Source organism: Pleurodeles waltl, chromosome 2_1, assembly GCF_031143425.1.
Source record: "Pleurodeles waltl isolate 20211129_DDA chromosome 2_1, aPleWal1.hap1.20221129, whole genome shotgun sequence".
Taxonomy (NCBI): Eukaryota; Metazoa; Chordata; class Amphibia; order Caudata; family Salamandridae; genus Pleurodeles; species Pleurodeles waltl.
In genome coordinates this window covers 426,802,799-426,829,813 of record NC_090438.1, presented here as the reverse complement: position 1 = coordinate 426,829,813, position 27,015 = coordinate 426,802,799, and positions in this window count along the sequence as shown.

Here is a 27,015-nt window from a genome sequence, read left to right as displayed (position 1 = left end):
TAATGTGTAGCACTCACCCACTTGGCCCTGAGACAGGCTTCTGGGTCTCAGACTCAGGTCAGGAAATACATGCACTAAGGCTCAGCCCCCCAAAACTGGCTTGTACATGGGCCACAGCAGGATTTACGTTCCCATAGACACAGTCCCTGTGTGGCAGACACTGTGTCCACCACTGCGCTGCTCCTCTCTGTGATTGGAGTAGGGTTGTTTTCCAGCCCCCAGGCACTCAAAATTACCTACACGTCCCGGCCACATAGCTCAGAGTGTCAAAGAACATGACAAGGAGTAGAGGCTGAAGAAAAAGCACCTTAGGATGTGCACCGGCAACAGCAGCAAGAAAAAACACTCTTCTTCCTGCAGTGGATGCAATCATACATTACACAGAAGAGTGTCAGACAAGACCAGTACAGGAAAAAAAAGTTCTTCCTGTGAGAGGAGGAAGATTCTCACCACACAGATATGCTTAGCAACAGTTTCCTGCACACTGTTCAGCTTGACACAATTTATCATTTAATTCTGCCGGATAGTACGGATCTGAAGTTGGAACATAGAGAAGGCTATATTTGTGTGACTTGCTTTTGCTTAATAAGTGAAATGCAAAACAAGCATTTGGCACTATATTTTAGCTCAAAATGTGAGCTTGTGTCCATTTTGGAATGAGTATGCATTTTAAGCTTACAAAATAATTGAAAAAACATGTGCAAACAGCAGCCTCTCACATTTTGGTCTGTCGCGTTGCACTTATGTACTTATGCTACATTTTTGGAACATACAGCACATAATTACATGGCATTGTGTAATAGCATAATTTATGTAACTTTGAGTAATAAGAGTAAAGCAAAATTACCAAATCTATGCGAGATTCCAGCATAACGGAAATTTCAACTCGGCCTACTTTTAACCTTGACTCCCCCTCCTATCTATGAATACACGCAAACACTATCGCTGATGTAGTAGTTAGGTAACACTCATCCAAACTGAGCAGTGTAGATACCTGTACAGTTGGAGTTATCTTCGACAGTTATGCTTCATATGTCCTTACATGTCATCGTGAAAACACACATGCTGAGGCGTAGTGTGTCACTCTTATCTGATTTTACTGAAAAAATTAGTTTACCTCAGGCTTTAGCAAACTTTTGGCATGCTTCAAGGAGTACCTGTCAACATGGGTTTTTGACACCTATTGTTCCCTCAGACCTGCCCGCTCCGCAATCCATTGGTCAGAATATGTTGCAAGCTCATTTGGATCAGCGATATACAAGTCAGCCAAATTCTGGTGCAGCTACACGGGGTAGCTAACTAATCGTTGCTGAACTAGCAGCAGAAAAAAATGGTCTGTTGAAAAATGTCATCTACACTGTCACATTCCCTTAACGATTCAGTTCAGAGCAGTCCTCCAGTCCTAATGTTATACTTTCCCTACCCTATTATAGGATTTTAATACTGCAGGTGGCTCAACCCACATCATCTAATTCTAACATCTTTCACAAACTCATAGTTTTTTTCTGTTACTTTCAAGTAATTTCATAATTGCTCCATTTCACATAAAGGGAGAGCTGCTAAGTGAAGCTGACACTTTCTCATCCTCAAATATTTTTTTGTGCATTTTATTGGCAAATTTAGAGCCATTCAATGAAGAAAGTACACCTACTCCAACTGCAACTCCATTACTAAATGTATTCTTCTTAGAACCAGTGTGGTGCTACACAGGGGACCAAGAATCCTTGTGGGACCATGAGTCTGACTATCAGGGGAAAAAGGCAAAATACAAGTGCTAAGGTGTCTGTCTCTGACAAGATTTCGCTCACATCAGTCACAGAACTGGTCACAAGGGGAGGTGCGGGATGCTGAAGATACATCATCCTAGCTACCAACTAATTTATTTAATGCTGCATCCTCAATCTTTCTGACTCAACAGGCTGTTTTCAACGTACTTGGGGGCAAACATTCTCACTCAGTAAACTCATAGTGGTTATTAGCTACCATTTTCCTAAAAACATAAAATTAATTAATTATACTTTATCAGTAGATACTTAGGGGCAGATTTATGGATAGTGCAGCGCCACTTTCATCTGCCCCTTGGCGCCCCCTAATGTTACCATGTGTGTGCCATATTTAAAATACAGTGCTCTATGGTGGTAGTTAGGGGACTAGCGTCAATTTTTTTTTTATTCTAATCCTGCAAAGCACCCAGAGGCCCATTGTAAGCAATAGAAGCTTCCTTTTAACGCCTAACCTGAGCAGGCGTTAAAAGTGTAGAACAAAATAGAACAAGGAAATCTCTTCGATTTCCTTGCACCATTTTTTTGCCCCCCCCCCCCAAATAGGGAAACTCTCCCTTTGCATACATTATGCCTAGCACAGGCATAAAGTAGTGCAAAGGGTTACAAAGTTTGTTAATATGCTGCAGTGTTTTTGGCCTCATTGGGCCTCATTTGCACCCAAAAAATTATGCGACTGTGGTGCAAGGAGGTGCTAGGGACTCTTAAATGTGCACCTTAGTATTCACCTCAGTCTTTATAAACCATCCATCACTACCATACTACCAGTGTCAGGGTAGTCCTCTGAGACCAGTGGAAGTTGATGGAAATTAGGCAATCAATGTCAAAATTGTTGCCATAGTCCGCTGTTACTAGGGGCCTGATTTATACTTTTTTAGTGCCGCATTTGCGTCATTTTTTTATGTAAAAGCGGCACAAACTTACAAAATTGAATTATATTTTGTACGTTTGGGCCGCTTTTGCGTCAAAAAATGAAGCAAACGCAGCACTAAAAAAGTATAAATCAGGCCTTGGCTATTTTTTCGAGCTCACATGATTGCCAAGAACATGTTGTTTGGTCTTTGGCTTCAATGGTAGCAGGGTCAACCAGTGAGCCTTATTCTTGAAGAGCGTATCAAGAAGATTTCACTCAATAAATGACTTACTAAATGGTATTCAAGTTGATAAACAGATTGCTAATAGACAAGGCTACGGTGATTTATCTGCATTGTACAAATATGCCAGACCATTTTTAGAGTTTTTTTTTCAGGTTTACGCCCAACAACCGGAAACAGAAATGAGTAACGCTCACGTGTACATGTTCTTCTTCCATCACAAAGGCTGGTTATGAAACTATCACATAGTAAGCCATATATTTACTGCATGTATGTATGTACTGTAACTCTGAGGGCTGTAGCAGAGCAGTGGTCATGGAATCGCCATGTATATTTAATGAGCAACATGTTGGTGAATAGCCCATTGTGGTGCACATCAAAAGTATACCTGGGAAACACCAACTATTAAAGATTCTAAAGGAGAAGATTTGGTTTTGGGACCAAAAGTATTGGTTCTGTTAGATGCATCTTGCAATAATGCAAACATGGACGTATTGCTGTATAAAGTGACAGCTGTTGTTAACCAGACCTAACAGGCCTTTTCAAAACCGAAACTGTTGTAAGTTGTCACGGAGGAGCATCAAACTCAGAAAGCAGGAAGAAAAATGTTTTCGGTAATTCAGGCGCAGAAAGCTTTCTGTTTTGATGTTAGGGTGCAGACCCACAAATGATTATTTCACAACTTCTAAATGAGCAAAGTGAAAAGGGCACTTAGTACTGGTCGATTAATGCACATCATGCATGTGCATATAATCATTTCTATCTGGATCAGAGTGTAAACAAGGACGTGTGCAAAAATGTTTCCGGAGGTTTATTTAATCACAAAGAATGAGAATTCTGCTCACAAACTCGTTACCTCCTGTGAATCTTGCTGACTGACTCGTTGCCGACATCCGCTATTAGAAATAAAGCTGAATGCAACCATTCTTGTACAGTAGTCCACATGAATACTCGAGAATGTCCTTGACCCTTTTGAAAAATGTAAACATGAAGTTAGCTTCTTTGCGAATATTCACACTAGTACAACTTAGTGGATTTCGCAACCTTTGCACTGGAGCAGAAATCCAATTTTCCCACCCCTCATTCGTTTGCGACATCTGGAAGATCCACGAATGTAACACTTAGGCCCATATTTATACTTTTTGACGCAAAACTGCGCTAATGCAGTTTTGCGTCAAAAAAATTAGCGCCGGCTAACGCCATTCTGAAGCGCCATGCGGGCGCTGTATTTAATCAATGACGTTAGCCGCCGTTAGCCGCCGGCGCTGCCTGGTGTGCGTGGAAAAAAACGACGTACACCAGGCAGCGCCGATGTAGGGGGATATGGGGCTTGGGCGTCAAAAAATGGGGCAAGTCAGGTTGAGGCAAATTTTTCGCCTCAACCCGATTTGCGTCATTTTTTTTCACTCCCAACCCCCATAGAAATGACTCCTGTCTTAGCAAAGACAGGAGTCATGCCCCCTTGCCCAATGGCCATGCCCAGGGGACTTATGTCCCCTGGGCATGGTCATTGGGCATATTGGCATGTAGGGGGGCACAAATCAGGCCCCCCTATGCCACAAAAAAAAAAAAAAAAAAGAATGACTTACCTGAACTTACCTAAATGTCCCTGGGATGGGTCCCTCCAGCCTTGGGTGTCCTCCTGGGGTGGGCAAGGGTGACAGGGGGTGTCCCTGGGGGCATGGGAGGGCACCTCTGGTCTCCTTCCGAGCCCACAGGTCCCTTAACGCCTGCCTTTTGCAGGCGCTAAAAAACGGCGCAAAAGCGTCCGTACGTCATTTTTTTTGACCCGCCCACTCCCGGGCGTGAATTTTGCCCGGGAGTGTAAATACGACGCACATGCCTCGGAGTCAATTTTTTAGACGGGAACGCCTACCTTGCATATCATTAACGCAAAGTAGGTGTCCACGCAAAAAAATGACGCAAACTCCATGGACTTTGGCGCTAGACGCGTCTAACGCCAAAGTATAAATATGGAGTTAGTTTTGCGTCGGAATTGCGTAAAAAAAAACTACGCAATTCCGGCGCAAACAGAGTATAAATATGCCACTTAATGTCAGTGACAAGCGTCTCCTATATATGGAAAATACACGCGTCGGAGAATTTTGCGTAAACGTTAAAATGTACATTTCCTGCAAGTGACTCCAACGGGCAGGAAACGTTTTGTGCATTTGTGCAATAGTGCCGTATAGATGAATTTATTCTATACAGTTACATCTTTGAAAGTAAAACGACAACATACTGTATTTATTTTTTCTTGAACCATGAATGCTACAAACACAGTTCTGATAAATCGATATTTATTCACATGTATACCAAAGTACAATAATTAAGTGGAGACTGTAACACTTTCATCTTAATTGGTTGAGGGAATTATGTCAGTTCTATGCACTCTCGGTAAGAGTTAGTGAAATATTAACATGCATAATATAACTGAAATTGAAATTAATTCTGGGGTTTATATTTTATAACTAAAAAAAGATATGTTCGGAAAAAAAACAGCAGTCCAACTGAAGATGCATAACTCGAATATAGCTTTCATCTGTAGTTTCAGAGACCAAAGTTTAACGAGCACGGTGATTTGAAGCCTTCGCTCGGAACGTGTCAGATGTGCTCCATTGGCATCTCAATCACCGCGCAGTTCCAGTGTTTTCCTCCCGGTGACAGATGGGCCCTCCTGTGCCTGTTAGGCTCTGATACATTCTTGAAAGCTTGCGTTTCCTTTGCACTTGACTAAGATCCATTAGGGAAGTATGTGGTGGGCGGATTGATGCTGGACTCAGTAGGACGCCTCTCTTTTAGATTCAAAATTGTTTAAAATCTTAACTTTTGGGTTAAATGCCCCTCTTTGCGTGAAAACGTCTTCATTCAAGTGAAGAGTTTTAACAGGGGACGTGGAATGCTTGATCAAGGGTCTTGGAAAGAAGACACCGTGCATCGAGCTTCAGGGTGGTTATTTTAATTGTCATTGGAAGTGCGAGTGCATCACACAAACAGGGACTTTCCAGTTCCCAAACTGTCAGAAGCTTTAAACACGAAATATATTCAGATATGCTAGAGATTTATTATTCATATTGTTTACCAAGTACAGGAGGAGGTAAGAATTAATTTATACGAACGACAAAACATCTGCGCAGCAAAGATTTCACAATTAGTTTGAGTGCTTAATGTACTACAGTATGGTTTACTTTAAAATGAGCTGAGAAATCGTTGTGCATACAACGAACTGAAGGAAATATTTATTCATGAATTGAGTGCCTTAGAAGAACATCACACGGTGGCATAACGCCCAAGGAAGGCGGTGGCGTCCGTGTATAGTTCCTCGTAATGGCACGGGATGAACACGCTATAATGCCCCTACCTCGTGCAAAGACCTCCAGTGTTGTCCCCACCTCCTTGAATCAGGAGTGGCACATCTTCTGCTTCATTTCTGAAGTTGGAGCATAGTGGGAATCAAGGCTCCAGAGTAAATACGGCTCACCTGAAGACTGCAGCTGCCATCTTAAACGCTCACGCTGAAGTAAAGGAATCATGTGTTTTCAGGTCAGCATGCTCACAACAAAAATAACTGCTAACCAATAGACAAGAAGGAAAGCATCCTTTACACTATATTCAGTGCTTATTTCACTTTGCCAGTTTTTTAAACTGTTGGAAGAACCATTTATGGTCTCATGAGCCAGTCAATATTTTCCTCATGAAGTAACTACCAATTTTCCTACAGGAAGGTATTAATTATTGGATAAAGCAATGTATTTCAAATACATGTTTCGGTATTTACTGAATTTATTTTTGAACATGAACATTCTACACTTATAAATGTAGCATTATCTTTGTTCATTATAATTGGATTCTTTCTCTTACCTGCAAACAACTCTTATATGGGCAGACAGAAAAAAAACAGAAAACAGCTTTAACAATTTCCTCACAAAAATTATAAATAAATCCTGTATGTTTTCCCAATTTGTCAAAATGTAGGATTCTACTCCTGTTGCACATCAAGGAAACTCAGTTGTTTCACCATCTATAATGACACCAATAGCATTGACGGTTGGGAAAGCATCTACTAAACGTCTCAAGAAAGACCCGCCTTTTCCAACCAATTCACTTCATACAGTATCATTTGACCTGTTACAAGAAGTGATTTGTGCATTGCGTCCATATATGGAAGAAATAAATGCTAAACTTTAACTCCTCAATGATAGATAGTCTCAAATGGAAGAAAGACTTGTCACAGTTGAGCAACATGCCACATCCTGTGAGACTACTAAAGTCATGTCAATAATCTTCAATCTCAACCCTCTTCTCTTCAAAGACAAGTTGAAGACCTTGAAAATCGAAACAGTTGTAATGATCTGCCCATTTATGGTCTCCCTGAAGGAACTGAAGGTACTGAGCTGATTACGTTCTTTAAATCCTTCATTCTCAAGGTGTTACATAAGCCAGAAACACCTTCACATAACATTCAATGCTCTCACGGACTAGTTCATCAACCAGCTGTTGCATCCACTTCTAGACGACCAAGAGGAGCTATTCTATATATTTTTTTAATATACAGACTTACCCAATGTACTATCAGTGGCCTGATCAATCAAACATCTTTCCTGGTCAGGAAAAACATTATATTTTTCTCAAGATTATGCCAAAGATACTGCAGACAAATGTAGAGACTTTCTCAACATGAGACTGATGCTTCCCACTTTGTTGTGGTCGCATCCATCCTTTCCTTTTAAGGTGACCTGTAGGAATAAGACAACAACCTATGACAACCCTACTAAACTGAAGATTATTACTGAGACTTGTAAAATGCAGAATATGGTTACATCTGGATCATCTAAATCCTAACTTTTCAAATTTGAACTCCTTTTTATAGTTGATTTTCAATGTTTAGCATAGGGTTTATTTCAATATGAGTCTTAATTCCTTTTTCATTCCTAATTTTCCCATGTTCCTTAGATTAAATTAAATAATGTTCTCTTAATACATTAATTTTCTTTCCTATAGGTGTTGTTTTACCACTTGTGCCTCTTCTTGTTAATTATTCCATATGCTGTGGCCCTCCGGAAGCCCTTCTCCCTGGAGTCTACACATGTCATCTATTCCATGTGGTTTCACCCTCCCACCTTATGTTTGGATCCTTTGGTATGTTCTTACTATTCACTCACTTATTTATGTTCTCTTTTTTCTTCATTATTCAATTTTATCAATTCTATTTATCCTTTTTCCTTCTTTTTCTTATCACCCTTAAATCCTGACTTTTTTTTTTCACTGTCCATATCATAATATTTGAATGCAATTTCATTTTTTTGTTCTATGTTTAATATTAGTTATGATATGTCTGGTTTAATATCCTGCATTGAACTTTATTTATGTCTGTAAAAATTGTTTCTTGGACTGTCAAGGGATTACATTTCCCAATTAACAGACAGCAAGTTTTAGTGCACTTGTCAAATTTAGGAGCCACAATAGCACTCATTCAAAAGTCACATCTAGCAGAAATTGAATCCATAACATGGAAAAGGGGATTGGTAGGTGAAATATCCTTCTCTCCAGGAAATGGTGAGAAAATGGTGTTATTACATTGTGTCATAAATCGCTAGATGTTAATATAATGTATCTGGATTCTGATGATAATTGTAGATGGCTATATATGAAGTTATTACTTGATAAAATTCCACTCTCTTTATGTAATGTTTATGGACCCACTAATAACATATTACCAATTTTGGTCCCACTTAGCCAAACACCTGATGGATTACAGAGAGGATAACCTTATTTTTGCCATTGACTCCGATCAAAATGTTGACTCATTTAATGACTGATATTCCACTAATCAGAAAAACCTTTCACTCATGCACTTACGCAAAGAAAATGAACAGATATTTGGAGACATTGTAATTCCACTAAGAGGAAATACACTTATTTCTCCCCTGCTCATTACATACAATCACGTACAGATTTAATTTTTCTCACCCATAAGCCCAAACTATACACTCAGCCGACATAGACTCTATTTTGATATCTGATGATGTCCCTGTTTTTAGAATTTTGCATATACTCCCAAAAGCCAAGCTATCCAAACAATGGCGTTTTAATATCTCACTTCTTTTAAACCCTAAATTCACCTCATCTTTTCATTTTCATTATGAATATTTCCATTTTATTAACACAGACAATTTATCTTTTCATATCATATGGGATGCTTTCAAAGCCTCAACTACCAATTTCATTATTAATTATGGTTCTAAAAAAAGTAAACAATTCTCTATTTCTGTTACAGATATTTTAACAAAAATCAAAAACCTAGAACATGTTTATTTCACATCTAAATCAATCAATCATAATCAATCAATCATAATTTATAGAGCTCAACTACTCACCCATAAGGGTCTCAAGGCGTTGAGGGGGTTGGTCCTCTGTGCTTCAATCAAAGAGTCAGGTCTTATGGTCCTTCCTTAATTGAGGCAATGATGGTGACTGCCTGAGGTGAAGAGTCAAGGTGTTCTAGCTCCTTACCGTGAGGTAGGCAAAGGATCTTCCTCCGGCAGAGGTCTTCCCTATGCAGGGTACAGTGGTTAGTGCCTGTTGAGTGGAGCAGAGAGGTCTAGCGCGGGAGTAGAATGAGATGCTGTGGTTGAGGTAGGTGGGTCCTAGGTCATGGAGAGCTTTGTATGCATGGACAAGGAGTTTGAAGTTGATCCTTTTCTCAACGGGAAGCCAGTGGAGGTCTTTTAGGTGTTTGGTGTTGTGTTCATGGTGGAGGGTGTCCAGGATGAGTCTGGCAGAGGCCTCTTGGATGTGCTGAAGTTTCTTCAGGTTGTTCTGGGTGGTGTCGGCATAGAGGGCGTTGCCATATTTGAGTCTGCATATGACGAGGGTGTGGGTTACAGTTTTGATGCAGTCTATTTGAAGATCCTCCAGAGAAGTCGGAGTGTGTGGAAACAGGAGGATGCAACCAAGTTGACTTGGCGGGTCATGGTGAGCGATGAATCCAGGATAAAGCCAATGTTGTGTGCATGGTTTTTTGGAATGGGGGGTGCCAAGGGTAGTAGGCCACCAGGAATCATCCCAGGCTGATGAAGAGGGTCAGAGGATGAGGATCTGAGTCTTGTTAGAATTGAGCTTGAGCCAGCACTTCTTCATCCAGGTGGCGATGGCTTCCATCCCATTATGGAAATTCTTATTTGCAGTTGTGGGGTTTTCAATCAGTGAGATGGTGGGTGTCATCGGCATGGAAGGTGATGTTTAGTCCATGTTTCTTGACAATGGATGTGAGCGGGGCCATGTAAATGTTGAAGAGTTTGGGGTTCAGGGAGTAGCACTGAGGAACTCCGCAGCTAACCTCCGTAGGTTATGACAGGTAAGGAGGGAGTCTGACTCTGTGTTCTGCCGGTCAGGAAGGAGCATATCCATTGTAGGGCCTTTCTGCAGATGGCAGCTGCATGGATTCTGGAGCAGAAGCTGTGATGCAAGACCACGTCAAAGGCAGCTGATAGGTCCAGTGGGATGAGGGCTGCTCTTTGGCAGCAGTCAAGGAGTGAGCAGATTTCATCTGTGGCAGTGAGGAGGGTGGTCTCCGTGCTGTGGCTGCTCCTGAAACCTGATTGTGAGATGTCCAGAATGTTGTTGTTCTCAATTTGTTTGCAGAGCTCTGAGTTGATGGCCTTTTCGATGACCTTGTCTGGGAAAGGCAGGAGAGAGATGGGGCGGTAGTTCTTTAGGTCCAGGTGGTTGGCCATGAGTTTCTTCAGGAGCGGAAGGATCTCAGCATGCTTCCAGTCCTCAGGGAAGGAAGCCATCTCCATAGAAGAGTTGAGGGTGTGGCTGAGCTCCGGTGTGATGGAGTTGTTGGCTTTGTTGGAAATGTGATGAGGACAGAGGTCAGTAGGGGCTCCAGAGTGGATGCCCTTCATGATGGAGCGGGTCTTGTCCATGGTGAGGGAGGTCTAGCAGTGCAGAATCTGTGAACGTTCGGATGGTCCAAGCTGGAGGGTTGTTGGTGGGCTAAGGGGATCTTGCGGTCTGAATTACCATAGATGTCTTTGATTTTCTGGTGGAAGAAGGTAGCTAGTCTGTCACAGAGATCCTGAGATGCAGCGATGTTCGTCGCTTCTGACTGAGGTTTTGAAAACTCTGTGAGCATGGAAAAAAGCTCTTTAACGTTGTGTGCGGTGGCGCTGATACATTCGTTTCAAGGCGGCTTTCCTGGTGGATCTAATGAGGTAGTGGTAGGATTTGATTGTGGATTTAAGGCCCCAAGGTCATCTGTGGACTTTTCTGTTTCTGCATCTTTTTTCTAGCTGTCTACACGTGTGCCTAGAGTCCTGGAGTGTGGCAGAGAACCAGTTGGCCTTCTTGAGTTCTTGTTTTGTTGAGTTCTTTTGGAGTGGTGCTAGGGTGTTGGTGCATTCGGAGATTCATTGTTGGAAGTTTCGTGCTGAGACGTTTACGTCCGTGGCGAGGGGAGGAAGTGACTTGCTGAGGGTGTTAGTGAGCTGTTCCTCAGTGATCTGGTTCCATTTTCTGTGTGGGAAGCATAGTGTGCAGAGGTGGACGGGTGGTGTGGCAATGGAGAACTGAATGCAGGGGTGGTCAGTCTAGTGTAGTGTGAAGGTGATGTTGTTGCTGAAGAAAAAGGTGGTGTTAAGTGTGTGTCCAGAGATGTGTGTTGGTGAGATGGCCAGTTGCTTGAGGCCTATTGTGGTGAGGTTCTCGAGCAGGGAAGCAGTGTTGATGATGTTGCAGTTGTCGATGTGGTATTTGAGGTCACCAAGGAGAAAGTAGTTTATGGAGGCGAGTGCGTGGGAGATATGACGTTGATGAAGGATTTGCTGAAGGTTGGGCTAGGGCTGGGTGGTCTGTAGATGAGGGTGCTGTGGAAGGTGGAATAAGGGTGACATGAATCTGGAAATGGAGGCGCTTCATGAGGGGGGAGTGTTCTTCTGCATTGGTGTTCAGGCGGAGGGAGGATTTGTGTATGATGGCCAGGCTGCCTGGTCGAGAAGGCCAGTCTTTGTGGAGCAGTTTCTAGTTGTTTGGAATGGAGATGGTGATGTCAGGTTCTGATGCTGAGTTTGTCCATATTTTGGTGAAAAAAGGCAATGTCCGGGAGGGTGGAGTCTTGCAGGTCCCAGAGTTCTACGGCGTGTTTGTGGAGGAAGTGTATGTTGAGGAGGATGCATTTGAGGTGTTCCGGGTGGGTGTTCGATGGCCCAATGGCAATGTTGTGTAGTCATTTTATCTATAGATTTATACACGTTATTTTAGCAAACTAGGCCTGCCATTGTGCACTTTATCCTAGATATGTTTTATTCTACCTTTGTTGTATTATTTGCATAATAGCCACATATGCGGTCTTGTTTTATTTTCTCTATCTAGCTGTTCTGAGCCTAGGTCAGCACTGCGTTCTTAAACAAGTCATTCTTTCACTCTGTGCTTTTCTTAAGGCTGCAGTAAAATAGGTTGCCAGTGTTAGAAATAGGGTTTTTGGTTGGCAGTCAGGTTACCCCCTGTCCAAGCAAGAACCCTCGCTCTAGTCAGGGAAGTCACACACAATCCAAATTATCCTGTGCCCACCCTCTGGTAGCTTGGCACTGAGCAGTCAGGCTTAACTTAGAAGGCAATGTGTAAAGGAGTTGTGCAATAAATCATACAATAACTCAATATAGCACCACAGAAATACACCACACAGTGTTTAGAAAAATATATAATATTTATCTGGTTATTTGCAGGTCAAAACGATAAAAGATGCAATATGAATTTGTAAAGATATCACTGAAAAGTGATATGTAGTGTCTTAAGTCTTTAAAAAGCAAACAAAGGGGGTCATTCTGACCTCGGCGGTAAAAGGCGCTAACCGCCGGTCAGAAGACCGCCATAACACCGCCGCGGCCGCGGTAAACCACCACGGTCATTCTGACCCACAACTAGCAAACCGCCAAAAACCCGACATCCACAAAAGTCCGCCACACCAAAGGTCAGTGAAAAAAAGGCGATGACCAAACCTCCACCGTCACGCCAACAGAAATACGCCCATACCATTACGACCCACGAATCCACGCGGTGGTCTTTCAAACGTGGTATTCCACTGGCGGTACACACCGCCGCGCTCAAAATTCACACACCCTTACAAAACACAACCACATTGGACAATTTGAAATACACACACCAGAGACACATACACACACCACCCCCACACACCCAATACAATATAAAACACACACCCACATTACCCACAAACCCTTACTTCCACAAATGCGAATCAAGGACAGAGAGAGACAGCACTGCTTAGAGTAGACCATCACACAGAGGCTAATCACAACATCACCCACACAATTACAACGCACAAAACACCATACACCACCACACTCACCACACTCCACAACACATACAACATCCCTCACCTCATCCACACCACCCATGGCACCCCAAAGACACCCCAGGTTCTCTGACGCAGAACTCAGGGTCATGGTGGAGGAAATAGTACGTGTAGAGCCCCAGCTCTTCGGGGCACAGGTGCAGCATACAACAATCGCTAGGAAGATGGAGCTATGGCAAAGGATAGTCGACAGGGTCAACGCGGTGGGACAGCATCCACGCAATCGGGAGGACATCAGGAAGAGATGGAACGACCTACGGGGGAAGGTGCGTTCCATGGTATCAAGGCACAACATTGCGGTGCAGAAGACTGGCGGCGGACCCCCACCTACTCCCCCAGAATTCACAGCATGGGAGGAGGAAGTCTTGCACATCCTGCATCCTGAGGGCCTTGCACGAGTAGCTGGAGGAATGGACTCTGGTAAGTCAAATCTTAACTACTACTTCCCACCCCCACCCCATCTGCATGCCAGCACATAGCCCCACCCTCACCCCCACCCCCATCACACCAACTCCTTCCAAATGTACCACCATCACAACCCACCGATCCCAACACCTAGACCTGCATGCGAACACAAAGCATGGACACCCATCACCAAAGCATGCCCACTGCACATAACCATCTCCCCCACAAGCCACCCTCACAAAAGCCCCCACACGGGAATGCCTGCACTTGGGTACACGGACACCCATCCATCCCACGAAAAGCCACACACAGAACCAATAACCATACCCTTATAGCCCTGCAGGACCCGAACGCCACCACACCGCCACGGAGGGTACAGAGATGTCCATCCCACCCCCAGAAGAGGCCCCCAGCGATGACAGCAGCTCTGCCGACTTGGACCCTGATGACCAGCCCGGCCCATCGGGGACCTCTGGACAGTCGGTTCCCCACAGACAGCCACAGGCTACACCAGACCTAACCCCCTCTGGGAACACCAGCACAGCTCCCACCCAGCGGGCCCATGCCTCTGTCTCCAGGACACGTCAATCAGCGTTGTGTCCGCCACTACAGGGCACCCAGGTAGACCCACCACCCCAACAACAACAGGGACCTGGGGGCAGTGGTAGTGGGCACACCGTCCAGGGGACAGAGGCCCAGGGAAACAGGGGAACTGGGAGGGCTGCTGTACGACAGGGGGGGGACAGGCCCAGGGAACCGACTCTCCAAGAGGCCCTCACCACCATCATGGGAGCATACCACCACTCCCAGGAGACAATGGCGACGGTACTGGCCAGGTTCCAGGAGATCCAGGCACAGCAGGAGGAACGGTACATGGGGTTCAGAGAGGAACTCAGGAACATCGGTTCCGCAATGGGGACCATCGTCCTGGCCCTTAACCAGATAGTCATCACATTGCGGGACCATGTGGCACCCCAAAGGGCCCCTGTCACTAGCCCAGGCCAGGAACAGCCTACCACCTCCGCCGGCGCTAGTGGACAGGAGGCCCCCACACAACGTCAGGCCACCAGAACCCCACCTCCTGCTGAAGAACAACTACCCCGCAAGCGTAACCTGAGATCACACAAGAAGACAGAGTAGGATTGCAAGACCCCCGCCAGCATAAGATACCCCCTGATGTCATCCCATTGTCCCACATTGTCACCCTGTCCAACCTTGAACTGCCCCTGCTCCATCCTTCCACAGGCATATGGACAATGCACCTGTGCGACTGAGAACTGGACTCTGCCATGGACATTTCTCCACCCCCACCCATCACCGTTTTACTATCATGTACCTATATGTAGCACTTATAATAAATCACCTATTGCACTTACAATTTCAGGAGTCTGCTTTTATTTTACTATTATGTATCACACATAACGGTGCAATTATGTTCTGTTACATTGTAATGACAACATACCAATGACAGCAAGCTGTAGTCCATGGGCAAATAAAGCAGAAGTCACGCAGTTGGTCAAACAGCTCTGAAAAGTGAAGGGAAAGTCACAATTCAGCTAAAAGGAAATGGTGGGAAACACAGAAAGTAGAGACGCAGGAGGCCTCAAGTAAATGTAAAATGGCGTGGGTGAATCTTACCTGTGTGCTGCTGAAAATACTGTTGTATAACTGTATCCCTGTTGTCCGTGTCGTCCCCGTCGTCTTCCTTCTCTTCACTCTCCACAGGCTCCACAGCGGCTACAACACCACCATCTGGACCATCCTCCTGCAGGAAAGGCACCTGGCGTCGCAATGCAAGATTGTGAAGCATACAGCAGGCCACGATGATATGGCACACCTTCTTTGGTGAGTACATTAGGGATCCACCTGTCATATGCAGGCACCTAAACCTGGCCTTCAGGACCCCGAAGGTCCTTTCTATTATCCTCCTAGTTCGCCCATGGGCCTCATTGTACCGTTCCTCTGCCCTTGTCCTGGGATTCCTCACTGGGGTCAATAGCCAGGAGAGGTTGGGGTAACCAGAGTCACCTAATAACCACACACGGTGTCTCTGTAGCTGTTCCATCACATAGGGGACGCTGCTATTTCGCATAACATACGCGTCATGCACTGACCCAGGGAACTTGGCATTCACATGGGAGATGTACTGGTCTGCCAAACAGACCACCTGGACATTCATCGAATGATAACTCTTTCTATTTCTGTACACCTGCTCACTGCCTTTGGGGGGTACCAAAGCCACATGGGTCCCATCAATGGCACCAATGATGTTGGGGATATGTCCAAGGGAATAGAAATCACCCTTCACTGTAGCCAAATCATTCTCCTCAGGGAAAACAATGTATCTCCGCATGTATTTCATCAGGGCAGACAACACTCTAGACAAAACCTTAGAAAACATAGGCTGAGACATCCCTGATGACATGGCCACTGTTGTCTGAAAAGACCCACTTGCCAAAAAATGGAGTACTGACAGAACCTGCACCAGAGGGGGAATCCCTGTGGGTTGGCGGATGGGGGACATCAGGTCTGGCTCCAGCTGGGCACACAGTTCATGAATAGTGGCCCTGTCAAGTCTGTAACGAAGTATAATATGTCGTTCTTCCATTGTCGACAGGTCCACCAGCGGTCGGTACACGGGAGGATTCATCCTTCTCCTCGCAAGTCCCAGCGGACGGTGCCTAGGAAGGACAACATGGAGTACAGAGTCAAGCAAGACACAGGTTCGTTCAAACAGCTTGCACAGTAAATGAATCGCAATGCAGTGAAAGGCGTGTATGAGTGGCAATGCACGGCCTAGGCCTGTGTGACGCAGTAGAAATTAAGCCATGTGGGCCTTTGAAATGGCGGCTGCCTGACCTGTGAAGTGTGACAATGGGATGTGAGGTCAATGCGCTGGCGTGGCACAACGTGGCGGTAGGCGGTCGAAGACCGCGGTGCGAAGCCGCATTGGTTAACATTGAACCCTATGGGTCTCAGTAGCCAATGACGATGTGCGCCGGCGGTCGCGGTACACACCGCCGCGGGCGTGACCGCCATTTTCTAGCTGCTTAATCACTCGAGACCTGATCATCCACAGGAGAGGACCTATACTGCAAGTGCTGCTGTGACCTCGGTCTGGGAGATACTATGGCTGCTGCGACTGGGGAAAGGGCCCCTGCCTTCACTTCAGAAGAGTTGGAGAAACTTGTTGATGGGGTCCTCCCCCAGTATGCGCTACTCTACGGTCCACCAGACCAACAGGTGAGTACACTGGGTGCACGTTGAATGGGCTATGCCTGTGTTGAGTGGGGTGTATGTAAGATGGTGGGGAGGGGAGCAAATGAGGAGTGCAACGCACGACAGATGAGAGCATGTGCCACATGCCAAGGTTGGGGAGGGGGGGCCACTCACATCTACCATGCAGAAAAGTGATGATATTTCGTTTCCCACCCTGTACATGTCACATAGGTCAGCGCCCATCAGAAGATTGAGATTTGGCGTGCCATCGCCAAGGACGTCCGGGCCCTGGGGGTCCACAACAGACGGGGCACCCACTGCCGAAAGAGGTGGGAGGACATCCGCCGCGGGCCAGGAAGACCGCCGAGTCTCTGCTGGGGATGGCCTCCCAACGTAGGAGGGGTGCCAGCCGCCAATTGACCCCCCTGATGTCCCGGATCCTGGCGGTGGCCTACCCCGATTTGGATGGGCGCGTGAGGACATCACAGCAGACACAAGGGGGTGAGTATCTGCACATTCTGCTATCTTTGCGCGCAGTGGAGGTGTCTGGGTTGGGGAGGAGGGCTATGGGTGACTTTAGGCCAGGGCGCTTTCTGTAGGCTAGTCCCCTCCTTTAGGCATGCCCCTGTGCCCCCGCCCCCCACCTCTGTAGGGTGCCAAGTCGAGCTATCCATGGTCCTGCATGACCCATGTGTACATTTGTTGTCCATAGACCTGTAGGCCTAGTCACAAGTACTGAGTAGTGTACCCCGATTGAGCGTCTGTCCTCTCCACCAACGGTGTTGCCAATGCATGCACTCAACCTGTCTTTATTTCTCCGCCCACCCATTTTCTTTATCTTCCTGTGCATGTGTGCATTAGCATCATCAGGCGGAGGAGAATTGCCATCGGAGCACGAGGGAGCTGCAACTCACATGGCCCCGGAGGGCCATGCTACAGACACCGAGTTCACCAGTGAGACGGAGGGCGAGGGGAGCTCCACAACGGGGACCCATGGAGACGTCAGCAACACCGACACGTCCTCGGAAGGGAGCTCCCTTGCGGTGGCGGCAACATCCGTGCCCACCGCCACAACAGGTACAGCCGCCACCCAGCGCACCAGCCCCGCCCTCCCAGCAGCCCCTCGGCCTTCGCTCCGTGCCCGCTCGCCCAGGAAGGCAGGCATCTACTTCGCCCCAGGCACCTCAGGCCCTGCCCCAGTTACCCCTGCTGCCCTCAGTGAGGAGGTCATTGACCTCCTCAGGACACTCATTGTTGGGCAGTCTACCCTCTTGAATGCCATCCAGGGTGTAGAAAGGGAGGTGCATCGGAGCAATGCATACCTGGAGGGCATTCATTCGGGTCAGGCTGCCCATCAACGATTGTTCAATGCTCTGGCCTCAGCACTGACGGCAGCCATTGTCCCGGTATCCAGCCTCCCTCTTCTAACTGCCTCCACCCAGTCCCAGTCTCCTGTTCCTCTGCCTATCCCATCCACACCATCAGACCAGCCTGCACACACCTCAACACCCAAGGGCAGCTCATCCAGACATAAGCACCACAGATCCCACAAGCATTCGCACAACCAACATCCAGATGCAGACATGGCAACAGTCACTACCACCTCTGTGTCCCCCTCCTCCTCGTCTCCCTCCTGCCTCCCTGTGACGTCTCCACTCACACCTGCATGCACACCACCATCAGCGAGTACTTCCTTCACCAGCACACCCTCCAGTACAGTCCGCACACGTGCAGTCACCACCCCCACTGCCATTTACGAGTCCCCTGTGTCCTCTCCCAGTGTGTCTGTCACCCCCTCCTCCAAAACACACAAACGCAGGCAGCCACCCACCCAACAGCCATCCACCTCACCATAGCCTCCGTCACAAGCACCTGCACCCAAAGACAGCACACTTGACTCTCCTACAACCACATCCTCCTCCTCCACTCCCATACCCACTACACCTACCCGTCCCTGTCCTTCCCAAGTGCAGTTCCTTTCCAACCTTGAGCTCGTTCCAATCACTGACCCTCCCCCTCCCCTGTGTCGTAGGTGCAGTACTCACCGTTGTCGTCTGCGCCGGCGTTCGTACTCGTGGTAGATGAGCAGGTAGACAATAGCTGGTAGGATGTTTAATTCGGGTTCCATGCTGTCCAGGTTCCTCGTGGAGTGTGTATATGTGAGCGTTTTCCCGTTCATAGTCTGTTTCCGCCGTGTTTTTATCGGCGGGGCTCCTGCCCCGGAAAAGGTGGCGGATTGGTGAGTTGTGATAGGGTGGGCGGTACATTGTCTGCATGTTGGCGGTGACCGCCGCGCTGTTTGTCTGTCCCGCCGTGGCGGTCGGAGTGTTAAAGTGGCGGGCTGTGTTGGCGGTTCCCGCCAGGGTCAGAATTCCTTTTTTTAACCGCCTGCCTGTTGGCGGGTTGGCCGCCGCTTTATCACCGACCGCCAGGGTTGGAATGACCCCCAAAGTCTCTTTCAAGCACAAAGTACCTAGTTTGGAGTGGAAAATCTCCGCAGAGGGCCGCAGAACAGGAGATGCGTGGAAAAATGGTGTGTGCGTCAGTTACGCCCCTTCACACACGGACTTGCGTTGTTATTTTCCACGCGGGGAGACGTGCGTCGTTCTACGGGAAGAAAAATGGTGTGTGTGTGTCGGTTTCGCCTCTTCACACACGGACTTGCGTTGTTATTTTTCACTCGGGGAAGACGTGCGTTGTTTTCCGGCACGCAGACCGTCTCCCTCTGTGGATCGCAGGATTACCAGATGTCCCAGGGTCTGTGCGTGGATTCCTCGGCTTGTTATCCGGCTGCGCGTCGTTCCGGGGGGCTGTGCGTGGAATTTTCTTTCTCACAGCAGGCGTCGCGTCAATTTCCTCTCTGGAAGTCGGGCAGCGTAGTCCAGACGAGGCCGTGCGCCGAAGTTCCGGTCACATCGCAGGCGTCGCATCGAGCGGCGTATTTCCGGATCGGCGGGCGGGTAAATTTTCACCGCGGAGCAAGCTTTGCGTCTAATTTTTCAGCGCACAAGGAGTACAGTTGAAAAAGAGAAGTATTTTTGGTCCTGAGACTTCAGGAAACAGGAGGCAAGCTCTACCCAAGTCCTTGGAGAGCACTTTTGCACCCAGACAAGAGTTCAGCAAGGCAGCAGGCCAACAGCAAGGCAGCAGTCCTTTGTAGAAAGCAGTCAGGTGAGTCCTTTGAGCAGCCAGGCAGTTCTTCTTGGCAGGATGCCGGTTCTGGTTCAGGTTTCTTCTCCAGCAAGTGTCTGATGTGGTAGGGCAGAGGCCCTGTTTCATACCCAAATGTGCCTTTGAAGTGGGGGAGACTTCAAAGAGTGGTTGAGAAGTGTACCAGGTCCCCTTTCAGTTCAATCCTGTCTGCCAGGGTCCCAGTAGGGGGTGTGGCAGTCCTTTGTGTCAGAGCAGGCCCTCCACCCTCCCAGCCCAGGAAGACCCATTCAAAATGCAGATGTATGCAAGTGAGGCTGAGTACCCTGTGTTTCGGGTGTGTCTGAGTGAATGCACAAGGAGCTGTCAACTAAACCCAGCCAGACGTGGATTGTAAGGCAAAAAAAGATTTAAGTGCAAAGAAATGCACACTTTCTAAAAGTGGCATTTCTAGAATAGTAATATTAAATCCAACTTCACTAGTCAGCAGGATTTTGTATTACCATTCTGGCCATACTAAATATGACCTTCTTGCTCCTTTCAGATCAGCAGCTACCACTTCAATAATGTGTGAGGGCAGCCCCAATGTTAGCCTATGAAGGGAGCAGGCCTCACAGTAGTGTAAAAATGAATTTAGGAGTTTTACACTACCAGGACATGTAAACTACACAGGTACATGGCCTGCCTTTTACCCACACAGCATCCTGCTCTAGGGGTTACCTAGGGCACACATTAGAGGTGACTTATGTGTAGAAAAAGGGGAGTTTTAAGTTTGGCAAGTACTTTTAAATGGCAAGTCGAGGTGGCAGGGAAACTGCACACACAGGCCTTGCAATGGCAGGCCTGGGACAAGGTAAAGGGGCTACTTGAGTGGGTGGCACAACCAGTGCTGCAGGCCCACTAGTAGCATTTAATCTACAGGCCCTAGGCACATATAGTACACTCTACTAGAGTCTGACAAGTAAATCAAATAGCCAATCATGGATAAATCAATCAACAGTAGTGCCCAGAGTTCAAAAGCCAACAACAGCAGGTCAGAAAAAATAGGAGGAAGGAGGCAAAAAGTTTGGGGATGACCCTGTCAAAAGGCCAGGTCTAACATGACCCCCCCACCAGCCTAAAGCCAGGGGAGAACAATCACTATCCTGATGTACTTCCCTGTTTGAGGCGATAGAACAAGGACCCAGGCCCACAACAGCAGGGTGATTTTCCAGTTCTTCATCTTCCTGACTCCAATTGGATCCTTCTGTCCATACTCTCAGGGCCCACTAGGCCAACCCATGGGGAACCTTTCTCCTTACCTGCGGATACCATCTGTGCAGCACCTAACCTTACTTTGCTCACAGAGGTATCCCAGGGGCCGGATAGTACCATCAGGACCAACACAGTGGTGTTGCCCACTCTACCCCCGGGGTGTGACTCTTGTCCCCTCCCCAGGGATAACCCTGTCCACCTGGACAGCAAGCTACAGTGGCCACTGACAGCCGTCAGGGATGAGAGCCAGGCCCCAGGCCTCTCAAAGCTCTCCAACCACTGTGGCTGTGGAGAGTGGGGGGCGGTAGCCCCAGGTGCTGGGCACCCTTTGACCACTCTCCCTTCCACCAGGTCAGGGATGACAGCATGAACCTGGTCCTCCCCTCTGGGGCTCTGTACCCTCCCTCCTGGAGGGGCACCCCCAGAGTCCAACATGGTCAGGGTGCTTATAGAAGCAGCCCTGCACCATTCCTCCACCAGTGCAGGGCTGTTAACCTGCAACTGGCCCTCCAACCTGGGGTCTGTACCTTCAGGTTGGACTAGGGCCCGGGGTGAGGCTTCCCTCCCCTTGCCCTCCCTTCTGGGGTCCAGCACCCTCCAACTAGGAGTGGCCTCCTCAGAAGACAACAAGGTAGGGGCACTGTTATCAGTAGCCCCTTCCTCCATGACAGGGGGGATACACTGAACCTGGTCTTCCAGCCCAGGGTCTGTACCCTCAGACTGGATCACTGCCTGGTAAATAGGACTTTCTGGGGAGCACACCTACCCCCCACCAGGTCAGAGTCTAACCCCTGAACCTGGCCATCCAACCCAGAGTCACCACCCTGAGGTTGAACACTTGCCTGGCACACCAGGGCTTCTTGGGGGGCACAATGACCCCCCACCAGGCCAGAGTTTCACCCCTGAACCTGGTCACCCAACCCAGAGTCACCACCCTGAGGTTGAATAATTGCCTGGCACGCCAGGACTTCCTGGGGGGCACGCTCACCCCGACAAGGGACACACCGTCCCCAAGGGCTACACAAGAGTCTGGCTGGCACAGGTCTCCTGACCTCTGCCCATATGGCAGAGTCTGGATCTCCCCCAAACCAGAAACGGTTTCACCTGGGTCATTCCTGGGGGGCTCTGCTCTCAGAGCTGACCCCTGACTCTCCAGGACCTCCACTGGGGTCCGCAACCCCCTCTCAACCCTCTGTCTGGACTTCTGCACCCCCTCCCTAGGAGTGGTACTGCCAGACACCAGAACTGGTGGGATGCTGGCTAAAGTCACCCCCCCAAGTTCTTCTGACACTGCGGGGTCTCCCTCAACAGGTGGCCCTATGGTACAGGCTAGGCTTCCCTCCTGGCGTTCCCTCATGGAACCCTCTAGGACCTGGGACCTACCTGGGACACTACAATCCTCTCCCACCTCACTTGGTTGGGAAACACCTAGACCACTCCCTTCAGGAGCACCCCCAAATGCCTCTTCAGACGCTTTACTATTCACCCAGTAGTCTTCCTCCATTGTAAGCTCCCTGGGGTCACAGAACTCACACTTCACACTCCACCTGGTGTTGGAGTAGCTCTGGAAAATAAGGACCAGACATGTGCTCTCCAGCAATTACATCACTCTGCCCTTCACATGTATTAACCACAATACCCTTCACCCAACCATCCAGTGCCTCAGCCTTGAAAAAGCACTCTACATCACCTCCCTGAGACTGGTGAGACAGTATCTGACTGTCCCTGACACTCAACCCATACTCTTCTGGGATGTATCCACATACTATATCCAGGACATCCACCGGGGGAACCCTTTTCCCTGTCACTGTCTTCTAGAGCCAGCAAAGTGTCCCTCCCCCCAGTAGGAATATGACTCCCTGTGCCAGTTCCCCAATCCTTCTCAGGGACCCAGTGCATAACGGGAACTATCTCATACTCTTGAACCGCCTGGGGTGTGACAACTCCCTTCTTCAAGTCGGGTACCACATCTCTGGGCCTGTGCACTTCTTCAGCAGCACTGGATGCAAGATTTTTGCTGCCACCATCTGAACTGGACTCAGCCCTTCCGGCTTCCAGTTTCAGCTCTTCACAGCTCAGCTCCTGAGCTGCAATCCTTTCTTTTTCCCAGGTTACAGCTCTTGCTGCTTCAGCCCTCTCACTAAAGTCATCTAGCTCCTCTCTCCACCGCTCTGCCTCTAGGAGCCATTCATCTTTCACTGGTTCTCTTTCCTCATCTGAGTAGTCCTCCTCCTTATCTGAGCAGTCCTCTTCCTCATCTAAGCAGTCCTCAGTCTCTTGTTTTTTTGCTGCCTGTTCCTCTGCCCATTTTTCTTCCCGCGAGGCTATGTAGATATCTAGCAGTTCCATCTTAGTGGATCTCCTTGACATAGGAAGTCCCCATTTTCTGCAAAGCTCCCTTGGCTCAGCCTTGGTGAGGGATTCAACAGGCACAACGTATGACATACGGTAGGTACCCATTCCCAATCTGGCAAGGTATCACAGGCAAAACCAAATTCCAAAGTCCAAAATATCAATAATATATCCAGGAGGACATCAGAGAACCAAAAGCAAAAAAGATGAAAAATCAAGTTGACTTTCAACTGTGGGTAGGTAGTGAAATACTTAGCTACTGTATGTCACTGCACAAATACAAGTCCTATCCTCACCGCTGATCACTAATGTTAGAAATGGGTTTTTTGGTTGGCAGCCAGGTTACCCCCTGTCCAAGCAAGAACCCTCACTCTAGTCAGGGTAAGTCACACAAAATCCAAATTATCCTGTGCCCACCCTCTGGTGGCTTGGCACTGAGCAGTCAGGCTTAACTTAGAAGGCAATGTGTAAAGTACTTGTGCATTAAATCATACAATAACACAATATGGCACCACAAAAAAACACCACACAGTGTTTAGAAAAATATATAATATTTATCTGGATATTTGCAGGTCAAAACGATAAAAGATGCAATATGAATTTGTAAAGATATCACTGAAAAGTGATATGTAGTGTCTTAAGTCTTTAAAAAGCAAACAAAGTCTCTTTCAAGCACAAAGTACCTGGTTTGGAGGGGAAAATCTCCGCAGAGGGCTGCAGAAGAGGAGATGCGTGGAAAAATGGTGTGTGCTTCAGTTACGCCCCTTCACACACGGACTTGCGTCGTTATTTTCCACGTGGGGAGACGTGCGTCATTCTACGGGAAGAAAAATGGTGTGTGCGTCGGTTTCGCCCCTTCACACACGGACTTGCGTTGTTATTTTTCACTTGGGGAAGACGTGCGTCGTTTTCCGGCATGTGGACCGTCTCCCTCTGTGGATCGCGGGATTACCAGATGTCCCAGGGTCTGTGCGTGGATTCCTCGGCTTGTTATCCGTCTGCGCATCATTCCGGGGGGCTGTGCGTCGAATTTTCTTTCTCACTGCAAGCGTTGTGCTGATTTCCTATCTGGAAGTCAGGCGGCGTTGTCGAGGCGAGGCCATGCGTCCAGGTTCCGGTCGCACCGCAGGCGTTGCGTCGAGCGCCGTCTTTCTGGATTGGCGTGCAGTGAATTTTTCACTGTGGAGCAAGCTGTCCATCAAATTTTTCGGCGCACAAGGAGTCCAGTTGAAAAAGAGAAGTCTTTTTGGTCCTGAGACTTCAGGGAACAGGAGGCAAGCTCTATCCAAGCCCTTGGAGAGCGCTTTTGCAGCCAGACAAGAGTTCAGCAAGGCAGCAGGCCAACAGCAAGGCAGCAGTCCTTTGTAGAAATCAGTCAGGTGAGTCCTTTGAGCAGCCAGGCAGTTCTTCTTGGCAGGATGCCGGTTCTGGTTCAGGTTTCTTCTCCAGCAAGTGTCTGATGTGGTAGGGCAGAGGCCCTGTTTTATACGCAAATGTGCCTTTGAAGTGGGGGAGACTTCAAAGAGTGGTCTAGAAGTGCGCCAGGTCCCCTTTAAGTTCAATCCTGTCTGCCAGGGTCCCAGTAGGGGGTGTGGCAGTCCTTTGTGTCAGAGCAGGCCGTCCACCCTCCCAGCCCAGGAAGACCCATTCAAAATGCAGATGTATGCAACTGAGGCTTTGTAGCCTGTGTTTGGGGTGTGTCTGAGTGAATGCACAAGGAGCTGTCAACTAAACCCAGCCAGACGTGGATTGTAAGGCACTGAAAGATTTAAGTGCAAAGAAATGCTCACTTTCTAAAAGTGGCATTTCTAGAATAGTAATATTAAATCCAACTTCACTAGTCAGCAGGATTGTGTATTACCATTCTGGCCATACTAAATATGACCTTCCTGCTCCTTTCAGATCAGCAGCTACCACTTCAATAATGTGTGAGGGCAGCCCCAATGTTAGCCTATGAAGGGAGCAGGCCTCACAGTAGTGTAAAAATGAACTTAGGAGTTTTACACTACCAGGACATGTAAACTACACAGGTACATGTCCTGCCTTTTACCCACACAGCATCCTGCTCTAGGGGTTACCTAGGGCACACAATAGAGGTGACTTATGTGTAGAAAAAGGGGAGTTTTAGGCTTGGCAAGTACTTTTAAATGCCAAGTCGAAGTGGCAGTGAAACTGCACATACAGGCCTTGCAATGGCAGGCCTGGGACAACCAGTGCTGCAGGCCCACTAGTAGCATTTAATCTGCAGGCCCTAGGCACATATAGTGCACTCTACTAGGGTCTTACAAGTAAATCAAATAGCCAATCATGGATAAACCAATCAACAGTACAATTTACACTGAGAGCATATGCACTTTAGCACTGGTTAGCAGTGGCAAAGTGCCCAGAGTTCAAAAGCCAACAACAGCAGGTCAGAAAAATAGGAGGAAGAAGGCAAAAAGTTTGGGGATGACCCTGTCAAAAGGCCAGGTCCAACAGCCAGCAAAAGAGGTACGCTTTGTCTCCATTGTTCACAGAAACATACACACTCTTACATAGGGATCGTTTCTTGGAACATCAGTTGTTTTGTTATAAAAACACCACTTTGACCCATGTACGTTAGAGGGAGCTTCCAGCCAGATGACCACGATTGCTTCTCTGCAGCTGCTTATATAGACTAGAGGCCTCCTGCTCAGGTATGAGGGATGATGTCTTGCCAAGGGGGATCCTAAAGGGCAGAATAAGAGCTTAACATGCTGTGCTCTAGCATAGCCTAGGTAGGAACTATCCTTCACAATCTTAGTGACACAATGGTAGCTTTATTTTTGTGTTTTACTCTCCTTGTCACAATCTTAATCCTACTGTGCTTCATCATCCTACTTATTGCAATACATGCTTTATTATCTAAGATGCAGTTACTTGAATAAAACCTGTTGGAAATGGAGTCTTTGGCCAAGCAAGGACCCTCACTCTAATCAGAGTAAGTCACACACAATCCAAATTATCCTGTGCCCACCCTCTGGAAGCTTGGCACTGAGCAGTCAGATTTAAATTAGAAGGCAAGTGTAAAGTATTTGTGCAATAAATCATGCAATACTACAGTAGAACACCACAAAAATACACCACACAGTGTTTAGAAAAATGTTAAATATTTATCTGATAATATGCAGGTCAAAACGATCAAGATTCAATAAGTATACGTTGAGATATGACTGTAAAAATGATATAAAGTGTATTTAGTCTTTTAAAAAGCAACAAGTGTCTCATGCAAGCACAAAGTACCTGGTATGCACTCAAATTCCCCGCAAGGGACCGCAGAGGAGGAGATGCTTGGAAACCGGGGAGGTGTGCGTCGATTTTTTGCGGCGCACACAGACGATGCGTCATTGAGTTTTCATGCAGTGCA